At 45.1% G+C, this 22,961-nt stretch overlaps 1 non-coding gene across 1 annotated transcript; it reads right to left on the bottom strand.

The window, feature by feature from the left end:
* Positions 1 to 7,060: 7,060 nt before the first annotated feature.
* Trnam-cau (transfer RNA methionine (anticodon CAU)) lies at positions 7,061 to 7,133 on the bottom strand. The gene has a single exon. It is a non-coding gene; the product is annotated as a tRNA-Met (tRNA).
* Positions 7,134 to 22,961: the final 15,828 nt, after the last annotated feature.

Genomic DNA, 22,961 nt, shown 5'->3' with positions numbered 1-22,961 from the left:
TCTTCGGAAGCGAGGGGTCCCTGGTTCGATTCCGCGCTACGGACACAACTTTCGGAATTTTTTTTTCATAAAAGTAGACGTGGCTACCTACTACGACGACGACGACTACTACTACTACTACATACTACAGAGGAGGGACAGACCATAGACCAAGTTTATCGAGGAGGCTATGGACAGACCCGCACCCTAAGGAGCTTCGCCCCTAAAATATGGCCAGAGGGCGGAGGAGAACCGAGCGCTCGCTGGTTGGTCTCTTCCCATCGTTTCGACGCCTGGGCCTTCTTGTGGTCTCGGCGTCACAACTTCTGTTTCCCGGCAGGCAGCAGAGCCCCACCTTCAAGCACTTGCTTAGGTTTTTGTAGAACGTGGGGCTGGTGTCTAAGCTGTAAATGCACCACCCGCTATCGCAATCAGATTTGTGTGATGTGACCGGGACGATCGTATTAGGAGCGAAGCTCCTTATAGCGGCACCCGTTCCGTCCCCGTCGTAGTAGTAGTAGTGTGTAACCAGTCTGAGAAAATTGAGAAAAAAAATTCCGAAGTTGTGTCCGTAGCGCGGAATCGAACCAGGGACCCCTCGCTTCCGAGCGCGCGGCGTTAGCCCACTACGCCACGAAGCGCAGATAGACACACGCACCACGATGGCAATAAATACCCAACATTAACGAAAGGCCGCGTTTCTAGCGCGTTTCTAACGCGTTTGTGCTAGCGCGTTACGGCCCGTGTAAGAAGCTGGCTTAAGACGCCGTGGCCTCTCCGCCTTACCTTCAACGCGTTTCGAACGCGCTGCCCAAGGCGGTGGCAAGTCAAGTTCAAGTCGAGGAGCGTTTATGAATACGGGGGTTATACTCTCAGCAGTCATGTGATGGCGTCGGCAAACGCGGTGCACGTTCCGGCATGTGTAAATGGCTGCATAAGACGCTGTGGCCGCTCCCCCTTACTAGAGAGCACTGCACGTTTCTAACGCGTTTGTGCTAGCGTCCCCTTAAGCGGGAGATCCGATGATTCCCTCCGGAGCTTCGCCCACTCATCATCATTCACCCCGTGGATATGCTGTGATTTTTTCTCTCTCTCTCTCTTCTTTCTTCTTTACGTCCCCCTCCCCTCTCCCCTTCCCCAATGCACTGAGGTCTCCCTAAAGGGCTGAAGAAAAGGGCATATCTTCCTCTCTGCATTAACTCTCTCTATATATCTACCGAGGTCCTCGCCAGTACCTTCAGCTAATCTAGGTGGTATTGCTTCATTACGACTGACATCTCTCGAAAAAGCGGGCATCGGAACAACGCGGTAGCAGATGGGAGAGGGCAGTTGCAGGAGAGGAGGAGGGTTGCGATAAGTGCTGCGGGGCGCGCTCCTAGCAGAACGCGGACACAAAGACGGCGCGCTGTCGCGCGAGAGTTTTGTGGCGTCCCGTGGCAAGGGGCGCCACAAAACTCTGCACCGCTGAGATCACGGAGGCAACGGTCGTCCGAAGGGTTACATGCTGTGGTCGGTGGTGGCGCTTTGTCGCGTTTCTCCACCGCTTGGACTGACGGTTGCGGGGTGCGTTCGTCGTCGCGGATGGTCGTAGACTGCTGCGCCACTCTTGTCGAGATGCGACGTTACGCTACACGGAATGAGTTTCTGGACAAATGAATGTGGCGAGCGTCCGTCGACGGCAGGACGCTTTATTTCCTTCTCAATCGTCTTTCGATGGTTTCTGCGTGAATTTTTAAGCGTTACCTTCTTTGCGATGATCCTATCTATTCAATCAATAGACCGATGGTCCGCAGGGGGTGCGTCGGTGGCATGTGGTATCCAGCGGGCGTGAAAGTACAGACACGAGAAAAAGCGTACATTAGGCGTAATGTGTTGTGTCGTTCGCTTTAAGCGAAACACATTGTTATCCCCGTGGTCTTGCGAGGGTCGTCTGTGGGAGCTTTTAAAGAAATGACCTCTTTGATTTTCACGATTTCCCTGCATTTCAGCTGCCTCCTTCTTGATTCCTCGGATATGTTCGTTACTGTTGTTCATGCCTGTGGTATATTTTGCATTGCCATTTTGTGTCGCCCGATGGGCTACATTTGATTTGTTTGTACCTCAAGCCGACGCGACATTTTAACGATGGTATTATCTACGTTAAGTAGGTAATCCGTGCTCTACACACCGCTGCATGAGTCATCTGTTCTTGCGACAACGCTTTGTCACGTATCATAACGTGTTGTTTGCGCCATGTTTATGTACGGAGCCACGTATCTCACTCTCAAGCTGCCGTGTTGTAGGTTTTCTTTTGTGGTCCATTTTGCTCTTTGTGAAACTGGGAATACAGATTTCGTTCATTCATTCATTCATTCATTCCGCCTCTTCACCCTCCGGGTATAGTACATGTTACACTCCATCCTGGAGGCCATTTAGGAGCTTCACTCGTCCCCGTTTTCTCTTAATGCGAATAGAATCATTTCTTACTTCAATGGTTTTGAATCTGTCTGTCTGTCCTGCTGTCTGTCTGTCTGTCTGTCTGTCTGTCTGTCTGTCTGTCTGTCTGTCTGTCTGTCTGTCTGTCTGTCTGTCTGTCTGTCTGTCTGTCTGTCTGTCTGTCTGTCTGTCTGTCGTCTGTCTGTCTGTCCTGTCTGTCTGTCTGTCTGTCTGTCTGTCTGTCTGTCTGTCTGTCTGTCTGTCTGTCTGTCTGTCTGTCCTGTCTGTCTGTCTGTCTGTCTGTCTGTCCTGTCTGTCTGTCTGTCTGTCCTGTCTGTCTGTCTGTCTGTCTGTCTGTCTGTCCTGTCTGTCTGTCTGTCTGTCTTCTGTCTGTCTGTCTGTCTGTCTGTCCGTCTGTCTGTCTGTCTGTCTGTCTGTCTGTCTGTCTGTCTGTCTGTCTGTCTGTCTGTCTTGGTCGTTTCACCATCGTCATGACGTCACTAGTGTCCTCCCATTGTCGTCAAGCCGTCGTCGATCCATCGACGTCATTCATTGTTCGTCATCTTATCGTAATCATGTTGTCATACCGTCGTCGTCCTCTCATTGACTTCATGTCGTGGTCGTTATACCACCACGCTCATGGGCGACCTTGGCAAACGAGTGCCATAGCGAAGTGGGACGATATCGGCATACGTGGCGTATAGCTGAAGCAACAAAAATCTCAGAACTACCACTACCCGTTTGTTAAATGAACGTGCCTTCATGAATGCGATTTGTCTTTATATTGCCATTTGTGACGCGCTGGTCTGGATGCTGCTTGAGTAAGTAGGTGGCGACGAATCAGCCGACGAGCGTCACCGAGCTTGCACAAAATTTCAGGGCATGGCACAGTTGTTATGAATGCAAGTTGAAGCCAGCCGATCAGCCTCTTCGTTTCCGGCGACCCCTACGTGTGAATGTATCCATTGGGCAACGAGAGATAACCCACGGGATGAAATTTTGTTGGCAGACTCAGTAATGCTGCGCACAAGTGGGCAATCAATATGACTACGTTGTAGTCTGCTAAGTGGAGGGTGGGGAGTTCTTAAAGATGGCAATCTTCGATGCGGTCGGCTCCTCTTGCACGTATTTGATTGCAACAATAATCGCTGATAGCTCCGCAGTTGGTGACGAGGCTGGATGGGGTATATGAGATTATACGTCGTGCTTGAGTCGAAGGCACAAAAAAGCTGCAGAGGCGCCTTGACCATCACTGTGTGCAGATGTATCTGTGAATACTTGGAGATAATCTGGAAATCTTTCGAACATGTGTGACTGAGCCAATTGGAATATTGGTGAATAAGGCATATCAGACTTTTTTGTGTATGAAAGGGATTGTGAGGTAAATGGGCAATAATTGTTTGCTCATATCTTTCGGAGGCGGAGGTGTAACTAAATCAGCATGTTCAGAAATGTCGGCAATGCCTATAAATAATACCGCCATTTTTCCCATGCGAGAAAACGGGCGGTGAATCAGACGATCAAGGAGCGATTGACCATTCGATGCTCGTTGCAGACGCTCATGATATAGAGCGCAACTATTCAAGCTAAGGGTTGCCTCTGTGAAGGTTCTGCGAACGTCTACACTGACAAAGACGTGCGGCCAGACCATCGTGTAACGTCTTGCTCTTGCTGCGAGACACTTCAGCATCTGATATTGGAGTGTCCCGCTTTCAGTGCGCGGCGCATGTCTCTAGTGAGAGACTATCATCTCCTTGGCCTGCGGTGTACGACACTCGACAGATGTTTGCACCCCAGTGGTTGTGCGTATCGACGCAATCAGGCTCATCGCACCCTCCCTACTTTTCTGGAATTCACTTAGGTTCACGTTTGCAACTCGGAGACTGTTTCTTCTATTTACCGTTTTTTTTTTCTTTTTTTTTTTAGTAGCGTGACCTGCCGTGACCGGCCCTACTGCGTTTGACATGTACTATGTGTTGGACTTTATTCTTTGAGATTTGTCATCTTGCTCTTTCTTTCCTCTTTCCTCCCCTCCTTCAATTTCTATGTTTCCGTCTCCTCCTTTCTAAAGAGTAGGCAGGTCTTCTGCCCCTTCCGGTGGCAGTTGCCAGCCTGCTCCCCGCTTTCCCTTTCCTGTGTATATGTTTTCGAATCAAATAATAATAATAATAATAATAATAATAATAATAATAATAATAATAATAATAATAATAATAATAATAATAACCACACCAATACCAATATATTGCTCGAATACTGTTCGAATTACCGTCGACATCGTGAGATGAGTTCTGCCGTAATTTTCCAAGTGTATCGCGATGCCCACTTTGTTCTACTCTTTTGCTACACGAACACCGCTGACCGAGTGGTTTGCAAAGTCGTATGAGGCATGCGCAAACGGAACTTGAGGAGTGGGATTCGATTCGACAACCGTGTACTCCGCATCGTTGTCACTTTGGCGCTTCCTGAGCACGACTCCGGTCAGTTATGTTGTTCCAGTTCCTCTTTCTGCTGGTATGCCTCAATATCGTTTACTTTTCGCAGGCAAAATTAGCCAGTGGACGCGCCGCAATTACCAAAGGGTAATTAGTAGTAGCAGGAACTTTAGTAGGAGTAGCAGTGCTTAAAATAAGAGAACTTTTATCGTATAAGCATACCTGTGACGTATTTTCCACAAAATTTATAACGAGAAAACTCTGTTGGCTCGACTGATTTACGGTTTTGGTTGGTCAGTAACGTAGTCACGTATTTTAATGTATAATTAGTGCATAGGGTCATAGGAAGGGTCTTTCTGAAATAGTGCTTGGCATATGTGTATAGAAAAAAAAATTATCTCGACAAATGACGATACGAACCTTAATTAGTGAGTCACGATGACGACAGAATAACCCCATTGCGGTGAAATATTAGCATTTCTTCAATGCATGCGATGTACGTGTTCACGGAAATGTTTGAGTCCATGCGGCATACCTTACTTACTATTAAGACAAACAGAGAACACGAACACAATTATACATAAACGAACTGTCACATACACATACAGGGTGTTCAATTCTACAAACACATGAACACACACGCGCATTTTATGATTTGCTAGAGGCAATTTACACATTAATTCAGTAAGATTCTAGACATGAAAACCTATGAATTTTTAAATTTAGGGGGGTAACGAAGGCAATGCAAGTTAACGATAACCAGCAATCATATAAGACTCTCCAACTGGAACCAATTTCGCTATGCCGTTAGGGCTTTGTTGGATAAGGGAATTTTACGCCGAAATGCACAAGAAACTACATGTAAGCTCGACATACGAGGTGTGTTTCTTATATGTGAACACGTCGATAATATGTACCTACAGTATCCTGCGGGACAATATACTCTTTTTTGCGCATACATCTATAGTTTGTGAACCACACTATGGCTTTTAGTGCGGTTTACAAACACACTAGAAGAAAAGTGTTTGTATACATGCACGTCCGCTTTGGAGCACGTCCCTGCAGACACGCGCCCCAGACCGGCCGTGGCATATGCAAGGCGTTTACCTATGGTCTGTACAGATCAGTACAGAAAGTACAGATCAGTGGTGTCTACAAAAAATTAGCGTAGCTTGCACTAGTGGCGCAAGGCTAAAGAAACAGTGGAGCTGATCGGCACCTAGCTGGTCCTGGCCTTACTGGTTATGCTTTTCCGGAATTTATTGATTATTGATCAATTACCTATCGATTGGCTATCGCAAGGTATTGGCCACATATTTGGGCTAGACTAAGCACTACCAAGTCATCCCCAGCATTTCCCGGAATTTATTGATTATTGATCTTTCCACGAGGGTTTCGACGGGGATTCTGGGCGCAGACTCAGAATCCCCAGGCTCAGAAGGCCTGGGTACACTGGTACCCATTTGAACCAGTGGGTGCCCGGCGACGGTGGCAATCGAACCTACAACCTCCCGCAGCCGAGGAGATTATCGATTAGCTATTGATTGGCTATCGATTGGCTATCGAAAGGTGAAGCGAGGCGCAGCTGTGCGCAGTGACGTCATCGCTAGGCGAGTTTTTGTGAACGCTACGCGGGGAAACGAAAAGCTTACACGGCTTAGCCAAAGTCAATTTCAAAGAAGCGGTTCAACGGAGAATTCGCTACCATAGCAATGCGATGCATATGGAACGTGTGGACGAAAATGACAGGCTGTATACTATATGACCTTTGAGTACTCAATAAGGTGTGACCGGCAACGCACGTTACGCGGAAAAGCCCACAAGGCCTGAACACCCGCAACCAAAGAACCCTCACAACCGACTTCAGCGTGTTTCAATTCTTTAAGAACAGCGCTTTGCAGAACTTTGCAGACGGGGCTTTCCATTTCGGGTTATGGATTCAACACTTAGGAGAAGGAGCGGCAAGGTAGTTATATAAGTTTGCACTCTGTTTGCTACCCCAAAACTGGGGTAGGGGAAAGAAGGAAGCTTTGCTATGCAGGCACTAGAGAAATATATGTATATACATAAAGGTAAAAGGAAGACGGGGAAGTTAACCAAAGGACATCTCCGGTTGGAAACTCTGTACTGGGAAAGGGGGGCGAAACGGGGTACAAAGGATGAGAGAAGAGAAAGAAGAAAAGAGATAATCAAGGATGAAGCGGACGATAAAAAAAAAAATACACCGCCTTTGCCCCGGGTGAGGATCGAACTCACGACCTTCAGATTATGAGACTGACGCGCTGCCTACTGCGCTACCGAGGCGGATGCCCGCCCATTGCAGACTGGACATAGGCTAAGGTGGGGCATTTATCGACTAAGATAACGGAGCGGCGCTATTGTACAGCAATGAAAACGGGGCTGCTGCTTTTTATGAAGCCTTCTCCGGCCGCATTTCCCGCGTCCATCCCGCCGCGCTTACGTTGCACACGATACCACAAGTTGTGTTTTTTACGGCGAAGTTGTTTACCTAGAGGTAAACAGTCCAGGGGGGGTTACCCTGGGCGGCTTACGTCCTTATCACGGCGCGTGGACAGGAATGGCGACGGGTAAGGGAAAGGGGGAAAAAGTGTGGCGGGGACGGCGCCGTGCACGTAGCCTGCACTTCTGTGGTTATGACGTCACGCGCGTCGGAGGTGCCGGCGCGGCTGCTGCAGCGGTTGCGCCAGATGCATGTGAGGTGCGGTGACCGCGGCGGCGCTTGTGTCGGCGTAGTGTGGTGTCGTATGAAAAATAAATGTATGATTTCATAATGTATGCAGCCCGTGTATGCAGCCTAATAAGCCGTTCCCACGTGAATGTTGCGGCCCCACGAGCGTTCTTTCTTTTTTTTTTTTTTGCTGTTTACGTGCGTGCTTTTTTTTTGTAGGTTGATGTTTCTTTTGTGTCTATGGCGTATTCTATGTTTTGCGTGTGCGCGTTTATGAAGGCAGGGGTCACGTGATTTTCTTAGCGGCTAACTGCAAGAAATGTCACTTCGACTAAATTGGTTATAAATGAGTAGCGCACACTAGGTGAGGCAATCTTTGCAAAACTGCAAGGCTGGTAATTGTCTACTTTTCTTATTACTGAATTGGGCAGCGCAAAATAACATAGACGGAGAGAAAGGAAACACGGACACAGCGCAGACTATCAACTGCAGATTTAATGAAAAAGGAGACAGATATATTGACGCGCTGACACAATACGTGATCCCATGAAAAAGTTCGAGAAAGTTTTTAGTTCTACGTCACTGGAACGTGGGCATCAAGATAATATAACTCAGCGTCATGCAGCACAATGGATGGCCTGGCGACACACATTACACCCGATTTGCTTGTAAAATTTTCTTATTTCTTATTTTCTTGTAATATTTTTTATTAGCCTCCTTTAAATAGCACGTCGCCTCAGAGATGCTTCAGAGCGTCGTAGGCAGACGCGAGAGCCGCCCAATCTCGGAGGTTATGTCGAAGAGCAGGGAATTCTGGGTAATGCGTCACTTCCGGCGAGCAGTACTGGCCGCGCTTATTATGTTTCGGCATGAGAAACGTATACTTTTCAGAGTTTTTCTAGGCACACCCTCTCGGTGTTTAAAGCGTAACATATTGCACGGAGGCTGCTTTCTCTCTACTCTATCTGAAACTATATATACTATGTGGCTTTTACGCTGTTCAAGATTTCGTCGCAGTTTGCCTTTGCCTTGGGATAGCAGACTTTAATGTAGCGCATACCTTACAGCTGGTGTACAGTAATTCAACAAAAGAAAGCAAAGCACATAATGCCTCTTTGTGAAAAGAGGAATTGGCCGCATGGTTCACCACATGACAACGTTGCTTGCGTGGTTCATCGGCAACAAAATGAAAAGTTTCAAATGGCCATGACATATGCACCTTCTACACTGGAGAAGCAAGATTCTGGTTTCGCTGCTCGTTGTCAACTGGGCAAAACGAATTCTATAGATAAGCAGCGGTACCATATTTTTTAAAGAACGGTGTGAGCCAAAAGGAAAAACAAAGCAAAATACAATCTTGTAACTCTGAGTGGGAACAAAGCATGGGTGTGTGAGACATACCTTGATGTTGGTAAACTGCAAACGCAGGTTTCCTGTATGTGTGTTCGTTTAATCATTCCGTGTGCCAGCGGTGGTCGTGGGCTTCTGTTTATTCTGTATGGGTTGCGTAATAGCGGTCATTCCACTGGGCTTGGACGTACAACATTTTGTTAAAGTTACGGGGGAGCAGCGCGCATTTTTATGACCACGTACTACGTCACCTAGAGCGCGCTGGAGTCGGAGACTCCGCCGGTGAAATTAAAGCGCCACTGTGCTTAGCGGTGTGTGACGGACAATACCTTTCGTATATGCAGGCGAAAAGAAACATCTTTTTTTTTTTTTAGTTTTGTTCGGAGCTGCATACGAAAACGATTGCTCCGAGAGACGTAATCCCAGGATGTTTACGTTCTAGCAACGATGCTTTGTGGGGGCGAGTAGAGGGCCTCCGACTACGAACAAACTGGCGGAGGGGAGCAATCAAGGGATGCGAGTCGATTAGGCGCGGTCACCCCCCCCCCCCCCCCTTTCCATTCCATGACGACAAAACACTTCTTATCGCGGTCGAAACCACGCGATGTGATAGCGCACTACAACGACTCGAGAGCTTCCCTCTCCTTCAGTGTGGCAGCTACCATATCCCAAGTGCGTGAGCGCGGGCGTACTACTACTACTACTACGTCATCTCGTCTCCGAAACCACGAGACTGTTTCGTATCGCGCGAGCAAAACACGTTGTCCTGTCTGGCTGGCTCGTGGCCAGCGCGGGTGCGCGTGAACAGCGCTTTGTTTGTGTCGGCCCGTTTACTGCCTCCACCCCTTTGTTCTTCAAGAACACGTTGCCGGTGCCGTGAGAGAGAGAGTGAGGTTTTTTTGGCTCTACGCACCGTCACGCAAGTGAGGCTACGGCGACTTCTTGCAGGATTCATCGTAACGCCATGTGAAAACATGTGCGGAGCAGTAACTGGGTATCTGGCGCTAAGTGGTGCTATCGTACAGGTTGTTGGACGTGCGGCTTTCACAACAGCACCTGTGCAGCGCTAACAAGAAGAAACTACACAAGGACCTTGTTGGAAGCATGCTTCCAGTGCCTTTCTATCGTTTACCACATCGGGGAGGCCCAGGACAGGATGTACTAAAAAGAGTAAAGAGAATGCCAGTTAGTTAAAACCTTCTTTTAGTTAGTTAGTTAAAACCTTCTTTTAGTTAAAATCTTCTTCTTTAAATTACACACCAACATGCTTCAGCAACAGTAACAGGCATCTCCGTACCCTGGACAACCAGTTGTTATTTATCCAAGAAACACGAAACAATCGAACAGGTATTCTTACTGTTGGGACGAGATTTTTCGCTGGGATGTACTTGAGCGCCCATTAAAGAAACGGTTACCCCTTGATGATGATGATGATGATGATGATGATGATGATGATGTGTAGTGTTTAATGGCGCAAGGGCCAGCTATGGCCAAAGAGCGCCATGACACATGGTGATGGGTTCTGAATGTATTATGGATGGAGTGGCCAGTAGGATGCAAATGGTACATAAAAGGTGGCTGTAAAGAGGCCTAAAACAAATCGCTATAAATTGCGTAAAATATATGAGTGTTAAAATAATGACAAAGACTAATGATGTGAGCTATGAGCGTAAAGGTTTCATTACAAAGCGGTGACATAATAAAGTATATGCAATAGCACTATTGCCTCAAGAGGTCCTTGAAATCAAGGACTGAGAGGCACATGCTGTAAAATGTTTTTGCACTGCAGCTGCAGCCTGCAAGTCGAGGCTGCGCTACAGATACCCTGGCCAGATGACTTGTAACGTGTTTACATCTGCTAAAAACTTTAAGACGGCATTAAAATCAAAAAGCGGCTCATGGCTAAGAAAGAATGCTGGGTGAAGAGGGGTGTGCTCACGATACGCGGGATAAAAGTACTTTTTACGCTGAGCTTCTATTTCTGGGCACTGGATAAGAACATGGAGAACTGTAAGTATGTCGCCACACCTATCACATGTCGGAGGATCACTTCCTGTAAGGAGATACGAGTGTGTTCCACAGGTATGTCCTATCCTTAACCTGCAAAGAAGCACTTCCTTGTGTCTTGTTGTTTTCTGAGATATGCATTTCTCAATTCTTGGCTTGATTACATGTAGCTTATTTTGCACTTGATTATCCCACTGCCTTTGCCAATATTTTCGTAATTCATGGCGCAAGAAAGGCTTTAGGTCAGTGGAAGTGATGGTTATGTTTCTGTTCGTATGTTCAAAAACTACTGAAGTGGCACTTTCGTCTGCAGCTACGTTGCCTTTAATGCCTCTATGGCACCGTTACCCCTTGACCCATATGACATACGATTATTGCCGGTAAATACACCAGGCGATATACCATACGATCAGTTATGGTCCTGGGCCTCCACGCTTTGTGGAAAATGAGATTGGAATTTGTGCATGCACACCCAGTTACGCGATCACCCTGTTCGCGAACAGTGCATGCAGTCAGTTCTCCGACGCTGTTGTCATGAACAGCTGACATACGAAATCGTGAATCTTCACCATCACGTCGAACAAAAAGGCCACGAGGTTATCTTTCAACGGGTACCTGCTTATTAGTGGAATCAGTGGCAATGATTCCGCAGATAACGCTGCTCGCACAGCACATCAAGAAGAGCACAGCGTTCCAATTGCGCTTTCGAGGACAGACGCCGCAAGGCAGCTTCGACACCTGGCAAGCAGTCTCTCACTGACCGAGTGGAACTCGCCTAAACTTACGAATTACACGACTGCATCAATTAAACGCCTCACTGCAACTCCGACCTCCATTCGGACTTCCTCGACGTGAAGCTTCGCTTCTCTGTCGCCTTTGGTTAGGAGTTGCCTTCACAAAGGCATACTCTACATTAATTGGAGTGACCGACAGTGCAGCATGCGAGGTCTGCGGCACCGACGAAACTATCGACCACCTGCTGTGCCACTGTCCACGATATGCCCCAGAAAGACGAGAACTTGCTAACGCGCTACAAAAACTGGACAATTGACCGCTTTCCGTGCAGGTGCTGCTGGAACACCGCCCCCATCGCCCCAGCGGCGAAGGCACTTATGCACTTCTTGAGGACGACGGGCTTGTGTAAACGTCTGGGACTATTAGTGGAACACCACACGCGTCAGTGAACGGCCCGCTAATTTCCTTCTTTCCTTCCCTCCTCTCTCTCTCCCTGTCATCGTTGTGTTCCCCTTTCCCATTCCCCCGGTGTAGGGTAGCCAACCGGACGTTATTCTGGCTAACCTCCCTGCCTTTTGCTCTTCTCTTTCCTCCTCCTGTTCGCGAACACTTCATTGAAAGTGCGGTGTGTCTGAGAGAGGTGTATCGTGCGTTCTCTGAAGTGGATATCTGTACTCGATGATAACATCTCAATGAAAACATTTGAACTCCGCGTTAGCCAAAGTGTGGGTGACCTGTTTTATGCCTTGTAACCCATGATTATAAATGTAGAAGTCGGTATTAAAGAAAAAAAAGTGAGGTTCTTGACTCTACTCAGTGTACCAGTCGACCATCAGGCAATGTGGCGCCAACTCATGAACCCATAAATACAAAAGAAGCTCGTTAACGTTTTAGCAATCGGTAGTGCCTGTGCAACAATACGCGAGGCTTTTTAACGCAATGTGGAATTTAATTTGCAGTTGACCTTTAATGACATCTTCGATTGGTCGTGTCAGAGCATTGTGAGAGCGATAACGAGGTCATGTATAACGCAGCAGCTAAGACGCATTGTTACAGGTTGGGTTACATCTGTACAGATGATACGCACAGATGATACGTCTGAGTGTAAGTGTCGGAGTGCGGTTATCTGCACAACGTATAGCTTCAATACTGGAGATTGACGGGCCTTACACATGCTGCCTAAGCCAATCAATTTTCAGAGAGAGTGATGAACCGCGAGCGTTATCGTTGGGAAACAGAAAACTACGCATGTAAACTGTGGCAGAGTCACATTTTTATTGCAAGGATATGCCATTATATGGTAAGGGGCTTCTGGCAGGAATGGCTACAATCATCATCATCATCATCAGCTACAAACATAAAGGTATACAAAATAATATAGTGGCAAGACATCGTAGTGAAAGCGTGGCGTATAACATACATAAAATTTTCAGAGGAATATACATCGCAACAAAACATGACGGCTCTGTGCTAACTTAGGTTAGCTCTCTGTGCTAACCTAAGTTAGCACAGATAGCGCGCGTGCATGCATAGCCAATCGATAACCGCGAACTGCGCACAGTTCTTAGTTTTCAAAGAAAATTAGAAAGGAAATAGATAACTAAAGAAATACAAGGTGTTTCACGAACACTTTCAAAAATTTCAGCACAGGATAACGGATGACATGCTGTATTATCTAGCAGCGATATGGTGTGCGTATTTAGGTTGAACAATAGATTGACGCACTAAAGGTGCACACGTGTGGTTGCACCCAAGATACACGGTCTGTGCAAAGTGGTGTCTGCATGAGCACGGCTGTGAAACATTGTCCTCCCTGAAGCCGCTGTCGAATCCCCTCACGTGTGACGCCATGACTCCTGGGTGGTGCAAACAAAGTACAACGCAAGGTCTTATCCCCTTCAGTCATGAATTATGATCGACTGTCGATAAATGTATGAAATTTGCATAATTTTATGCCAACGTGCTGCAGACTCCATTAAGAGCAAGTCAAGGTGGTAGAATGACTCCTTCTGCATTTTATCATGAGTCACCGAGGGATTAAATATCTAATTATTGTGGACTTTGTAATGATACGTTTCTTCTGAAAAAAAAGAACTGAATCACTAGTGTGAATTACCTGCACAAGTTAATAATTGGTTGCAAGCTTTACTAGAAATAAAAAAAAATTATTTCGCAATTGCTGCAGAAACGTCCCACGTCACACCTCCCTTCGAACACTGTAGTGCCTTCTGGAAAGCGATCTTCGGTAGCGATAGTTTTCCCTCAGAAGTAAAATGAAAGTACCTAAGGTAAGCAGAACGTTTAATTTACCCTGAGATTAGTTTTTGTGGTTTATCCCTTGCCATAAGTGCACAGAAATGTGAAAAATAAGTTGCATATACGAATGTGCACACCGGGACTAAAGGGGCTATTCTTCCTCTCGAGGTGTCCGCTTCCCCGGTGCACTCTTGTCCCTGCTATGTGACTAGTAGAAACTAAAGAAATATTTGTCTTTCTACCTCTGATCCTGCGTTAAATGTCGAGCTACAACAGTGACCGGCCTAAATAAAAGAAAAAGAAAATTGGTTTATTCCTCTCTCAGAGGAATTGGTCATAACACGTACGAAGGTGAAATGTGTATTATAAGAAGGAATGGCAGGGGGACTTTGCTGCGCTTTCACAGATAATAGGTAAATAAATGCGCACAGTCTTTACCACGCTACAAGCGATAAAGATACTCTATGGAAACATCCAGAGTAGGTCATCGTAGAGCCATATTTAACGGCAATTACATTTATGCACACCAGCAAACGTAATCCTCAAAAGACAGTTTTAGAATAGTGTTTGCTACCAAACGTAAACGCATCACGTACGTTAAGAAATAGCGTTTTCATCACTGCGCATGCTCCGAACGTTATTGGGTGCCCTGTTCGCAAATGCAGTGCGCGGAGTCGTCGAAACGGGGTGGTTTGTTTGTGTGTTTGTCTGCCTGATTTTCTTTCTCTCTCTGTCAGTGTGTTCTGGGAAACGCTGAGAAAGAGAGTGAGAGAAGTGTTAATGTGTAGGTAACATCCTAGTTGGCCCAATAAGGCCGCTGGTGTGTTGTGACTTGCCGCGAGGTGGTTCGGGAGGAGCAGCTGTGTTCTTAAAATTGAGCTCCCGACATCTCACGTGGTTCTGGACGTACGAGTGGCGCTCTGCACTTTCGGCTCTGCCGAGTTATTACGTCAGATTCAATATAAGTAGCTATCTGTGGCCCACGTAACTTGCGCGAAATTAAAGAAATTTGTGAGGACCACATAGCTGGCCAGAAACAATGTAATGTTGTTTGCCGTCGCTTGGGGCAAGTCAGACTGTCTTCTTGCTATTTCCTCTAATTACATAAGTAGTTAATATTAATTAATCAACTGCTCAAATACTATTATTCAGAGGAAAAGTGTCAATGAGAAAATTGTTGACCATCCTGAAAAATTGAGTTCCTCAATACGTACTGCAGAAATGTTTTTTCTAAGCCTAAAAGAAAGCCCGCGAAATACGAAAAAGTCTCTTGCGGCTAGTGCGATCACCCAGTATACTTTGCATATTAAGTCTAGTTGCCTTTAAGTACAAGCGTACGCGTATATGGCGTCCACTTATGATGGAAGTGAAGCAAGGGTGATGACGGCAGCGAATTAAGATATTCACACGTGCACTAGTTTATCTTCTCGGGTGACCGCATTTAACCGTCTAACAATCGCTCAGTGCAGGACGGGCCTGCATGTATCGGAAGTTTCTCGAATGTTTGGTTGTATCCGTTTTCTGTTGTCACCGAACCTTGTGTAATGTGACTGCATGTATGCGCGACGCGAATTGTGTAGTAGTTTCTGAAAGACACGCGGGGACCAGCGATCACTCTGGAACCTTTGATGACTCTTGTATAAAAGCGGGCGTGTTTTACCAACACCGAACTCGTCCGGGGAGTTCGCCGGTTTTGGTGACGTCAAAATGACGACACGCTCCTGTCAATCATTTTGATTACGAGCACGTCGTCTGCTAGGAGCAGAACGCGACGAGAGATGCAAGTTCGAGTGATCATCCGCTCGCTACGAGACCGGCTTCGCATGACACGTCTGGTGGATCGGATTGGATCCAAACGGCGGCTGCTGCTACGAAATGGTTCACCTTGCCGATTGGCGCTGCTTGCACGCAAAACGTCACAAGCTTTATGGAGTTCAAGTGCCCTCAATTGCCGATTATATAAGTTGGACCCCTTGCTACGGCTACAACTGCCATCTAGCCTTTCCCGCGGCGAAGCAACCTTGCTGTGCCCCTTGTGGCTGGGAGTGGCGTTCACGAACGCTTACTCACATCGTATGGGAATGGCCGAGAGCCCGATGTGCGACTCCTGTATGTGCGAGGAAACCATCAAGCACCTATTGTGTACCTGTCCTCGCTACGACGTGCAACGCCTCTCTCTCAGGACCACTTTAAACCGACTGGACTCGAGACCGTTCTCTGAGTCAAAGATACTCGGACCGTGGCTACACCCGTCACTGGCACAAAAAGCGTTGCGTGCATTAGTACTGTATTTGAAGTGCACCGGTTTAAGAGACTGCCTATAGTGTCCCTGTACATCGTCCCACGTGTACTCAGTGCTCATTCTCTCCCTATTTTTCTCTTTCTATCTTCCCTTTCCCTTACCCCTAGTGCAGGGTAGCAAACCGGATGCTCTTCTGGTTGACCTCCCTGCCTTTCCTCTCCTTGCTCTCTCTCTCTTGCCGATTGGCTACTCTCTCCTTCCCATTCTCACAAATTTTGCATACTGCCACTTTGTGACTTTGCAGTAATTGAACAGAACGCGCTTCGAACAAAGATCTCGGATCGCGCCCCTGGCCACAGGTTCGCCCAATAAAGAGTTAGTTTCGTCACTCACAGTTTTGCTACTGTGTTCTTCACCGTCATTACAACGTGACAATGTGTTTCAGTCCTATGTAATCTGGTTATGACAGCTTGAGCGCTCAGCGGAAGCAGGGCCGGTATTTTGTAGCGATGCGTTATGCTTTATTCTATACTATTTTATCTTCCACCGCTCACGGCCTAGCTGCTGATCCCGTTGATAACGTGAACGGACCGTCGCTCAGACCACTGACCAAGCACGAAAAGGCATTAGCATCGGAAAGGCATCGCTACAAAATACCGGCCCAGCAGAGCGGAAGAAACTTAAGCCCTTTTCTGCAGGACTGACCCGAACCTGTTATTTTCGGGGAATAAGGGCGTTGGCTGTGCCATGAACTTGAACTTATATACTCAAGCAGCTTCTTTATCAGATGCGTCTTGTAACACTGCCTAATTTCAAATATGCTTTCATGTGGTATAACGTTGCGCACGTTCTCTTGAATTGCCCACTTTATGAATTCTAAAGAACTGCTTTGATGTCAACGCTGTACGGTTTTGATATTTGTCCTTTTATACTGAAAAAAAAAATGCTTCAACCGGGGAGTGATCGAGAAGTGCTAACTATAAATCTGAAAGTTTTAATAAGGGGTAATAATTAATTGTATGCAATCATTGACATAAAATGTCTTCTTTCTTCAGTTTTGTTTATATACGCGTTCATTTAGAGGGTGTCATAACTTCTAAGCATTATGAAATTTAGAAAAATCGCCTTTTGCAGATAACATCATTCGAGTACTTGAGGTGAATTATTCAGAGAGGCGGACATTACTTGCACGAGAAATCAAAACACATTATTAACAAATTACCAGAAGTTTACTAATTAACTTCATTAACTACTTTCGGCACATTGTAATTTACGAATTGTAAGCGGTGAGTTCCCGTGGTATAGCAAATTGTAATGAATTTCTAGATTGACACTAGTTTGGAGATATGTGCAAACAAACTCCCCGTAAAAATGCAATGTTGTTCCACTTACCTTTTTTAACAAAACGCTCTTTTATGCATTCAAGCACAAAAGTAACTGGAACGCTCATGTATTATGTACTTCTTTTGACAAATAATATCTCGAAACTGGTGTCATCCTTGAAATTAATATAAACGAATAAGTCTTGCAAACTTGCCTAATACAATTCGTAAATTGCAATATGTGCCAAAATTAATTACTTAAGAGGTAAATTATTCAATCTTTATTGATAAGTTGTGTATGTGTTTCGATTTCTCGTGCTAGTAATGTCCGCCGCTTCAAATAATCCAGCTTAACGACATGAATTCTGCTATATTCTTGAGAATTACACAAAACTTAAAAATTATCACCCGTACATTCATGTGCCTTTGCTTGTTACAGTATTCAGTCATGTAAGTATATTCTAGTAAGTAAACCTTGTTTTTGTTCACCATTTCTCTATTCATTGTTCAAGTATCTCAATGCTTTCCTAGACTTGTGACTGATTCTTACTTTGTATATTTGATTTTCTTCAGTTGCTTGTTTTCTTTACCGGAACATTTATGTGCATATTGTACCAGGCTTCTTGTGGCTAAGCGTTCGTCATCGACGCTAAGGGCTCGTCTTTGTGCGTATATGTGCGTTCTTTTAATTATTTGCTGATATTTCCATGCCATTTCTCTACATGCATTTGGCGACCAAATGTTGTGGAAAAGCTGGCGATGAAAACTGCCTACATTTATACATGTTACTGAAAGGCAGGCATGCAATCAAGAAACAAAGAGGTCAACACGAAGAACGGTCCTGCAGGAATAAATGAATCAATGAATGAATGAATAGATAAATAAGAAGTTTCTTCATAAACATATCGGTAATAAACGTAAGGATACCGCGACGAAAAGTTCAAAATATTCCCCAGAAAGAACAAAATTAGCAAACAAACTTAGACTGGACAAGCTCCTTCGCTCCAAAAATTCGCACAATATGCTTGGACTGTGGTGAGCCAGTGAACTGCAGCAAAAGACAAACATCTTGTTGAAAGGCTTTTCAGAAGACACAAGATCGGCGTTTGTGATATATGGTGTTCGCACAAATCGATGTATATATGCAATGTCACAGTTAAGTTCGGTACAGTGAACTGAGCTCGAACTTAACGTGTGCTTCCCACCTTCCATTCACGTTAGTACTCGGAGGACTCCTGCACCAAAATTTTAGCGGCGATTCGGTTGTCTGCCCCGTCTCCTGCGTTGCTTTGCCACCGTTGATTATCTGCGTTTCTGGCTCACTCCTTATCGGTTCCACTCAGTAGGCGCACGCGCTGATGAAAAGATGCCCCACTCGTTGCTTGTATCAGCCAAGTCAGCGAAGTAGATACAATGTTGCCATTGGCTGTCGAGTGCCGTGGTTTCGTAGCTGTCCCGAGGATAAGCAGAATGCTTTCGTTTTCCACTTCTGCGCAAAACGCTGAATGTGGCACACGTTGAACCGAGCATATAGATTGACTTTGGATGTCAAGCACAAGAAGCAAATGCGTTGCGAATTCAAAGGGGCTGCTTGCAAAAAGAATGTGTTACGAACAAACGAGACATGTACGTGTGACATTCGACAAGTTGGGACAGTTTTCTAACGAAACTATCTCGTTTTGCAGTAAAATAATAAACAGGTACTATGATTAGGTACCCTAAACCATTACGCCTTACTACTCTTAAGACAACAAAACACATGAAAGAAGAAAGGCTGAATACTAGATGACACTTCAGAAGCTGAAAAAAAAGGAAAACGAAACAAATAATGAAGAGCGGCACAACTGTTAATTGTTGTAGTTATTCACAACGTTAATTAACGAAGTGCGTTAAATATAAGCGACTGGCTCAAGAGGAAGTTTCAGCTCGGCAGTTATTATCTAGATGCGTGGGAACAAAGAAATCATTTTTCTCGGCAACCACGGCACCGTTTTCGATAATGAATATAAAAGAAGCTCAAATGTAGTTACTGTAGCAAGCAGATGTTTATTTAGGGCGCCATTGTGGTTACAAAAAGTTTACACAAATTGCTGAAAATTTCCCACACACACTCAAAAAAAAAAAAAAACATCGAGTTCCAACATTTTAGTTCTGTAGCTGAGTAACAAAAATGATATCACAATTCTGTAAACTGAGCTTACTACGATAGCTAAAGCGGGAAAAAAATTGATGTATTAGGTAGCACTCCGACGCAAACCACTAATTTGTGAGTGGGGCTTTTGCAATACCCTTGTAAACGTTGTAAAAATTACATCGTACACTATAAATTTACACATAAAATTTGTCCGCTTTGCATTATCTATAGCAGGTGCCGTGTAGATAACTATGATATCTGTTTTTCGTGCGGAGTTACAGATTTATTTAATTGGTGCTTCAATTTTTCTTGAAACTTAGCAATTTTCGGGAATTTCTATAAACAACTTCGAGGCCCTAAATCAAAGTTTTGCTTCCCTTTAGGGTCATTAGAACTTTACTTTTTTTCTTCTCAAATGCAACAAATGTAATTCGTATCCGTACAGCGGTCGTCTCCTATAGCGTTTCTGCGTTTTACGTGCATTTCTATTGGGAAGTCGGAGGTGGGCCCGAGCTCAAGCTTTGTCTTGAGCCGTGCGTAACTGCGTAAATATTGAGTTGAGGGTGCGAACTGATTCCATGCTGCACAGAATTGACACGTAGAGGACACTCGCCAATGCGGCGGACGGCAGACATTTGCTCACCGTGCCACTTCGTTTGGCACCTGGAACTGGGACGCCCTGTTTTGCGTAATTTTTTGGGAGTTTCGCGGCTCGATGATCGCGTTTTTGGGCTCATCTTGCGTTGTTTTAACTTCGAGCGTGTACATTTGATTTTCCCGCTTCCTCTTTTCGGGTGTGTGAGGAAGCCCACAAGAAAGTCGCATTAAAATATAAGTGAGCACAGTGAGCTGAACGTTTTCCTTACGCTAAATGGCACGGTTGGTTTTACAAGTTTCCGCTTGCACTAGGAAACTGAAAATGAATGGACACCGATACATGTCAAGAAAATGAGAAGCTATACAGATGAGTGTTCACATGGAGGGTGAAACTATAACGACATGATAACAGTAATTGATCCTGAGATAGAAGAAAAGCGCTAAAGTTTTGACGGTTTGATGGCTCTTATCAGTCTTATCAGTGTCTTTGGTATCTGGTGTTTATTACCTTTGCTTTGAAATAATACAGCCCTTGCTTAATCGGAATACCCCTTTAAACAGTTTTCTGCAGAGCAATGATATTATGCTATGCAAGGGTTCATTTGCCATGTTAATTAGCTTGGTGTAAGAATGTGATGTTATAAGTACGCTGGTGTCATCAGCGCAAATTATTAATTTCGCTTGCACCGTGCATAGAAGCAATATAGTTATATCGGAAAAATTAAAAAGCAACGGTCCCAAAATGCTGCCTTGAAGGAAACCCCAGCGTATTTCTTTATTTTATCATGCAGCGCGGCCAACCAAAACAAATTGGTGCCTTTTATAGAGATAATATTTTAATAGCTCGAGTGGAAGGCCCCGGATTCCACATTTCTCTAATATGTAGATAATTTGTGGATTAAAAGAAATTGCTTTGTATGGTTAAACGCCTGTGTATATATTTTCGATGAGTATGCCTATTGTTAAAAGCTAGCGTTTGTAAGATGCGTTCTTTTTTGATCAAGACATGCTAACTCAGCAGTAGTGTTATTTACGAAAGCCGTACTGAGCATTTGTAATTATCCGATACCTTATTTAATTAAATACTGTACTTACGACTCTCGCCGCATTTCCATCGTCATGCACCGTTACGCTCGAACAATAATAGAAATTTAGCTCAGAACAGATTTGGAAGAGCAAGGTGGAAAGAGGAACAGCAACATTAGTAATAGAATGGACATTGAATTACAACAGGACTTTCGCCAACAAACAGCTCAGAAGAGAGTAATCTGGAGGTGGAGCTGCTCACAAGAAATACACGGAAAAGAACGTAGAAATGCAATGTGAAACTTATGGCCCCCCAAAATTAACCCTGTAAAGCTCCAACACAGTTCCACATCAAAGAAAATTGGAACAAATTGTGGACATTTATTTCTGGCCGTGGGGATAAATTGGTAGCTAGAAAAGAAATGTGTTTCATTTACAACTTAATTACTGTACTAAATAATTAATTAGCAAATGGTTTGTTACACTGTCCACTGCTGGAAACTTCACTGCAGCGTATTAAAAACAAAACTATGGGCGTTGTATAAGGTTGCCGCACTTCAATCAGCATTTTGAGGCATCAAAATTAGCATGGCATATATGACACGTTGGGCATTACAGGGTCGAAGCTGTATACTATAGCTCAGCATACTACAAACTGTAATAAAGAACAGACGCACTACACCAGGGACCTTATTTTGTAAGGTATTGTTTCAATTTCCAATCTTTTTCCTTCCGTCAATGGTTGGGACAAGTGTCACCCGCCGGCGCGCTGACGTTATCTCTGGGAGAAGCCACTCGACACGCGACGTGATAAGAGAAGAATGGAAAAATGAAACGGAACGTTACAAAATGCGGGGCCAGAGCTTGCGTACAGCTCCTGCAGATCGCGGATTCCGTTTTTGTAGCACGCTATATAATGAATTGCAACAAATGATCGAGCACCTTAACCGAGAAAGTGCAAGAGTTGGGTTGAAGACTAATATGCAGAAGACAAAGGTAATGTTCAATGGCCTGGCAAGGAAACAAGAATTCATGGTCACCAGTCCGCCTCTAGAGTGTGTACAAGAGTACGTTTATTAAGGTTAACTACCCACAGGGGACGTTGATCATGAGAAGGAAATGTACAGAAGAACAAAAATGGGTTGGAGTTACCAAATCCTGACCGGAAGCTTACCACTGTCGTTGAAAAAAAAAGTGACCAATCATTGCATTCTACCGGTGATCTAATATGGGGCAGAAACTTGGAGGTTAACAGAGAAGCTCGACAACAATTTAAGGCCCGCACAAAGGGTGATGGAACGAAAAATGTTAGGCGTAACATTAAGAGACAGAAGAGAGCGGTGTGTGTCAGAGCGCAAATGTGGATAGCCGATATTCTAGTTGACATTAAGAGAAAAAAAAAAGCAGCTTGGCAGGCCATTTAATGCGTAGAGTAGTTAACCGGTGGCACAGTGGCGTTCCAGTGAAGATCAATCTCGATCATCGCTTTATGTAAACATTCTTTAGGTTCTATGACCGGGGTTGCTGGGTCATGTCAAGGGGGGTGAATTGCAATGGAGCGGCTTAGCGCATCGATTGACGTGGGACTGCTATGTCTATATGTTTCGCATTTGCCAGTTCTGTCCAGCGATGGCAAGAGAAACAAAACCAAGGGCATTGAAGTTCGGGTAAATTGAACCCCCCTTGCTTGCTCAATGTGCCTCAATTTCCCTTAACTGTACTGAGTATACTGCTAAACACAAGCCCACTTTGCTGAGGTCTGTACTGCTATCAG

Source organism: Dermacentor silvarum, chromosome 9 (genome assembly GCF_013339745.2).
Source record: "Dermacentor silvarum isolate Dsil-2018 chromosome 9, BIME_Dsil_1.4, whole genome shotgun sequence".
NCBI classification, from domain to species: domain Eukaryota; kingdom Metazoa; phylum Arthropoda; class Arachnida; order Ixodida; family Ixodidae; genus Dermacentor; species Dermacentor silvarum.
The sequence above is the reverse complement of the archived record's forward strand: the minus strand, read 5'-3'. Positions and strand labels throughout refer to the sequence as shown.